Source organism: Anthonomus grandis, chromosome 12 (genome assembly GCF_022605725.1).
Source record: "Anthonomus grandis grandis chromosome 12, icAntGran1.3, whole genome shotgun sequence".
In the NCBI taxonomy this organism is placed as follows: domain Eukaryota; kingdom Metazoa; phylum Arthropoda; class Insecta; order Coleoptera; family Curculionidae; genus Anthonomus; species Anthonomus grandis.
This window is the reverse complement of record NC_065557.1, coordinates 6,660,424-6,666,423: the sequence shown is the minus strand read 5'-3', so window position 1 is coordinate 6,666,423 and position 6,000 is coordinate 6,660,424.

Below are 6,000 nucleotides of genomic sequence, written 5' to 3'. Positions count from 1 at the left end.
TTGGATCTACCCAAATTTAACCACACAACTTGATTTAATATTTTTTTTAGTTTTGTAAACAAGAGCCTTTAAAGAATTTCATACAATAAGGAATTTTTCAATTTTATTTAATTCAACTAAAATCGTGGGATTTATATATTAAAAAAGGCAATTTTTTCCATTAATTAGACGGAAAGTTGAGCGCCGGCTTTTAAAATTCCTCTTTGGGTATTGTTTTATTTACAGTGCAAAACTGGAACAATACGTTATGTCCTCAGGTTCCTTGCATTCAGCCCTTTGACGCTAATTGGACGTCGCTTTAAAAAAAAAAATGTTTTACTTGCATGTTAAAAAAAAAGGAATTTTCTGACAAATTAAAATTAAGAGAACACGTGGAGCGGCTGTAGCAGCAGCAGCACCAGATCCCGGGGGCCTATTACTTCCATGTCACGGCCTGATATTTTATTGCTCGAAAATTGATCGGGAATCCCATTATTTTCAGAGAAGCCGGGTCCCCGGGGTAATCTCTTCCTTGTTATATCTTATTCAAAGATAATACGCAATTTAATAATAAATCCGCTATTTCAGCGTAAATTTGAAATCCGCAGAAAATTTATAATACGCAAATGACGTGTTGGAGGACGTCGGTGTCGGGTAAGGGCGGCCCCTCTCTCCCTCCTCACTTCCCTTGATGTCGTTCCCGTATTTTGAATTTGACAGCCGGAGATTAGGTTCGTATTGGATCTAAATTATTCTTGTGATCTAAATAGTGAGTTTATACCGATGGAAAGTTAGGAGAAATTACTATGAAAAAGTATTTTCTTTTTGCCTAAGAATGTTTATAATGAAACATTTATTAACGCTCTATTACCCTGACGAAGGGGTTAATTTGGATAATAAACGTTGACTGAGTAAATATGATTCATCTCGCATGCGGACGAACTTAAGATGGCTTAAAAATATGCATAATCTAAAAGAACTTTATGAAATATATATAAATCACCCAATTAGATGATGGCAAAATAAGGATGTTTTTCTTCTTTAAGTGCTTAAAATGTAGCATTTTGGAATTTTTGAAAACCACTTATATCCGTCCATTGTCTAGTATTCCGAAAAGCCGAAATCTTCCTTCCTCCTTCGATCCTACCTTGGAGCATAAGGCGCTGCAATTGATAGCGTTCTCCTCTCATAATATGTCCTAAGATTGATATTTTTCTACGTTTTATTACTTCGAAAAGCTCACGATGTCTTATTTGTGCTCTTCAAAGGACTTATTTATGTCTTACGTACTCTATCCATGATATTTTCAGCATTCTTGAATGCTTTCAATTTATTTATGGAGCTTGCTTTTATTGTCCAGGTTTCTACACCTTACAAAAAAACCCATCAAACGTAATATTTTAAGGTTTGATATCTTAGTTAAAAGTTTAGATTTTTATTTGTGAGGAATCTCTTATTTTGGGTCCCAATTTTGGTTCAACATATATCCCATATTGCGTCACTTTCTCAATATTCATCTTATTTACCTGAATTCTTATTTGTGGAATATCAATCCTACTCACGACCATAAATTTTGTTTTATATATTTATATTCAGGCCTACTCTTGGGTTTGTTTTATTTACGTGATTCAATAATTCCTGAGAATCATTTGCTTTATTCGCAATTATTACAGTATCATCTGTCTATTTGATATCATTGATATGTATCCCGTTCACTTTAATACTTATAGGATTATGTAAAAACAACTTAAAAAACAGTCTTTCCTAGTAGAGACTGATCAATATCGGTGATGTAACGCAGCCTTGTCTTACCCCTTTTTCATATAAAATTGCTCGGTTGTTAACCAGTTCCTCAATCAATTATTTGCTCTCTGGTTCTAGTACAGATTGCTAATTAATCGAATGTTTTTACCATCTAAACCTAGATCCTTAAGTTACGATATTAGGAGATCAGGTATTACATTGTCGACAGCCCTCTCGTAATCGATGAAACATTAATAATAATTTCAAGTCTAATTTTGATTATTTGTGTTTTAATCAGTGTGGCTTTTTTTACGTTCTTAGGAAGGGTCGCGATAAATTAAAGCGCTGTTTTTTTATTAAAATTGTTCAGTATCTGAACAAACTTGCATACATACTATAATAAAGCTTCGGAATTGACCTATAAACTTTTTACTATTTAAATCCCACTTAAGTTCCAAAACCAAATCGTGATGCATCAGCAATATGCTTCCTTATAAATGATCCAGAACTTTCGATGTTAACATTAACATAACCTGCGAATAAACTTTTAATGGTTTCAACTTCAATAAATTTCAATTATTTTAAAACTTGTAAAAGCTATTTAAATATAAATTATAGTGGTACATTTGAAACAGGTTTTTGCTACAAACACTACTAGGATCATTTTCAGCCAAATATATTTGATTAACTTAACCCAACTTAAGAAATCTACCAAGAAGAGTCTTTTAAAGTCAACCAGACAGATGGGCCTCTATGAAGGAAAAAGAAAAACACCATTATCCTGGAAAGATTCCAAAAGGAAAACTATAAGAAATATACCTGGCACATCATTTCTGATCAGTTTTCTAGCAGTAGGTTTGTTAGACAAATCCAAAGATATTGAGGACTACGTTTGTAATTACTGTAAGTGCAGCCAAATATTACTTTTATAAAAGTTTTGCTATTATTCATATTTTAGTAGTATTTAGGTATATTTACTATACTTATTGTCGGTTATAAAAACTGTACTTGCAAAATTTTATGTGAATCTTTAATACTAAGCGATTTCAATCATTATAATAGTATTTACCACTCATGTCTTAAAAGTACAAAATTCATGTATTCATAACCTAAGTAGAAGTAGTAGAATTACACCGTTTCATCGTATATCTAATTGGCTAAATAAATGAATAATCGACATATATGTATGTATGGTTTTTTAGGTTCTAAATTTATAAAACATAAAATGCCTTGTTACCTTTATGTCAAATAGCGATTAGAAGAGTTATCCATAGCTTAAATCTACGACAAAAAAAATACTCTGACAGTACCCAAACATAGCAAAAAGCTCTTCAAAATAGTCTCTAGTATCTGTTAAATGGAACTTGTGGTACCTGTCTTAATGTATTAATGTGTGTATATATGGTTTTTTAGTGGAGAAAGCAGTTGAAAGCAAGATTCATCAAGTAAACAATATTTTTTATTTAGGTAAGGGATTAAACAGTATTCAGTATTCTTGTGTGAAAGTAACTGAACAGCTGCAATTGTATAGTGCCCCCTGTTCAATCAAGCAACTACTATGCTAAGTTATATAAATATTGTAATTAATTTATTGGGTAAAATAATAAATAAATATATTTTATAATTTAGACAATAAAGGCAAGGGATCAAGGATGATTTTTTTTTCTCAAATATATGAACAAAGCATAGCATGTAGCGAAATACATGATTTTTTAATAAATAAGTAGACAAATTTAAAAATTGCTCGTGAATAATATAATAATAATAATAAAAGCTAATTTTAAATTATTTTTATTATTTTATGAATAAAAACTCGAATTTGAAAAAATGCATTAAATTATTTAGAGGATTAAGAACCTCAAAAGTTATAATTTCAGTTATATAGATTTCATTTTATTTATTGAAGAGTTTTTTAGGGTAAGAAGTAATTATTTATTTATGAGTAACCCGAAAGCCTTGAAAATCAAAATAAACAACAAATAAACTGATTTAAATGTAATAAAACTAAAATTTTTCATTGTAGATTTAAAAGAAAAACCTTTTTCTTTTGAAGTTTATTAATAAAAAATTAAAAACTAGTAAAAAATGCTTATTGTTGATTGAAGCATTGGAAAACTGAAATTTAACGGAAAAAGAGGAAAATAGTTCTAGTAATGGATAACCTAAAATAAAATAAAATAAGTTTTATTAGTTTTGGAGAAACATCTCAATATATTTTATAATTAATAGAATAACAAATAAATCAAAAATGAAAATTAAAAAATATACATAACACGATTTGAAAAAAAATATTAAAAAAAAACAAAAGAAGGAATAAAATTATTATTTTATATGCGTTTAAAATATCCTCCACCAAATCAGAACTAATGTGTTTTCTAATACTTATATAAATGGTACATAAGCATTTTGCATTTTTTTAAGGTGGTAAAAAAAGACTATAAGTCTTTAACTGCTTAAAATCGGTTGTCTAAGTAAATTTAAAAAACTTAATAGCATCTGAAAATAAAAAGCAGAGCTTTACACACAACATGCGATAGTCAATCAATAGATATTCTCTACATAAATATTAAAATTCAATTTTTTATTCATAGTTACACCTAGGTTTCTTACATATCCATCCCTATCCTATTTAAGATTAAACCACCTAAAGTATAAGTGTAATCCAAAGAAGTAAAATATTTGTTAACATTAAAAAAAAGGCGATTTTTATCACAATACTCTTTAAGTCTTTGTAAGTCAGATTAAATAAGACATAGTCCAGAGCAATTGATCCAGAAAGAAACTATGCTAATTCTCTGGTAATAAATGTTTGTTTTCAAAAAACATCATACCAGTTATTATACTTTAAAAAATCATTCCAGGTATTGAGAGCATATAAATAGGTTTAGAGTTGCATATGTCCTTTTACTCATCAGTTTTAAATACAGTGGTAACTTTTAACTTTTTTCCACTCAGCAGGAAACACCCACAGAAAGCGATTTATTAAATAGTAGGCATAATGGACGACTAATTGATTCTGCGCACTTTTTAAAGAATATTCCATCAGGACTTATATGCATTTAATTGCGATACTTTTTTTCAAATAAGTAGTAATACATTGAGTGGTTATTAGAAATAGGAGGAAATCTTAAACCTTGATTTGGGCTGTAGTTGTTCCGTGTAATTTTCAAAGGCCAGATAGATGAAAATCAAATTATTGTTGTTTGTTTGATTTATTTAATTTTTCTGTTTACCCTTGGCAGACTTCAGTTTAAAGGTCTTCAGACTAAAGGTTCTTGGCAGTTATATAATTCCCTAATTATCATCGTTAAACCACAGTTAAACTAATTAAGAGACTCTCGGTGACAATAATGTTTCATGGTATTGTTTTTCGAAAACGTTCCACCCTATTAACCCCGACCTCAGGCCATCCATTAAGCGATTCAGTCTGGTATTTTTGCCGTTGACGTTCCATAAAAAAAATCCCTTTTCGCTAACGCGACTCCCCCTCTTTTAATATCTAAAACAATAAAGAGCGACAGAGGGACAAAAACGCACATCCCTCCCCCCACGAACTACGAAAACATGTAAATGCGAGCGGGGCGAATGTTAATTTAATGCGTTTTAATCGAGCCAGAGCAAAAAACAAATGACACGAAAAAATGTTAATGGAGTGCCGCCATTAGATAGTGCCCCGTGACCGGATTAATTGTCGCGGGTCCGAATTATGCGTGTCATTTAACAAAAAGCGAGCGGAACGGAGCGACGAGATTCAATGACAAATGAGATAAATTGAAAAATAAGATTTTTGTACATTTTTGGTACATCAAGTACGAAATTTGCAAAAAATAAATTTTGTACAAGCTGCTAGCCTCAAGGAACCTTAAAGGCATCAGAGGTAATATGGCAACACACAACTTTTATAGCGAATATACAAGGCTGGCAAATTTCTTTCTTCGTTGCAAGGCGTTAAGCAAAAAATGAATGACAATGCTTCAGCGATTTCTTATTTAAACTTGCCGCTTAGAGGGTAAATGCAACCCACCGCATGTGTCAGTCATTACTGTTTTTAATTTGGGTCAAACTCTAGTTAGTAGAAAGACACTGAGAAAAAAACATTTAAAAAGCTATAAATCTAGAGGGAAATCCGCTGTGTTGGCAACAGTGGTTACTAACTTTCATCAGTTAACTTTCGATCTGTCATAATCATGTGACATTATGACTATCACTACATGGCGCACAATTCAAATCTTGCGTCCTTATTGGAACACCCGTTATATAGAAATTTATTTAAAATTT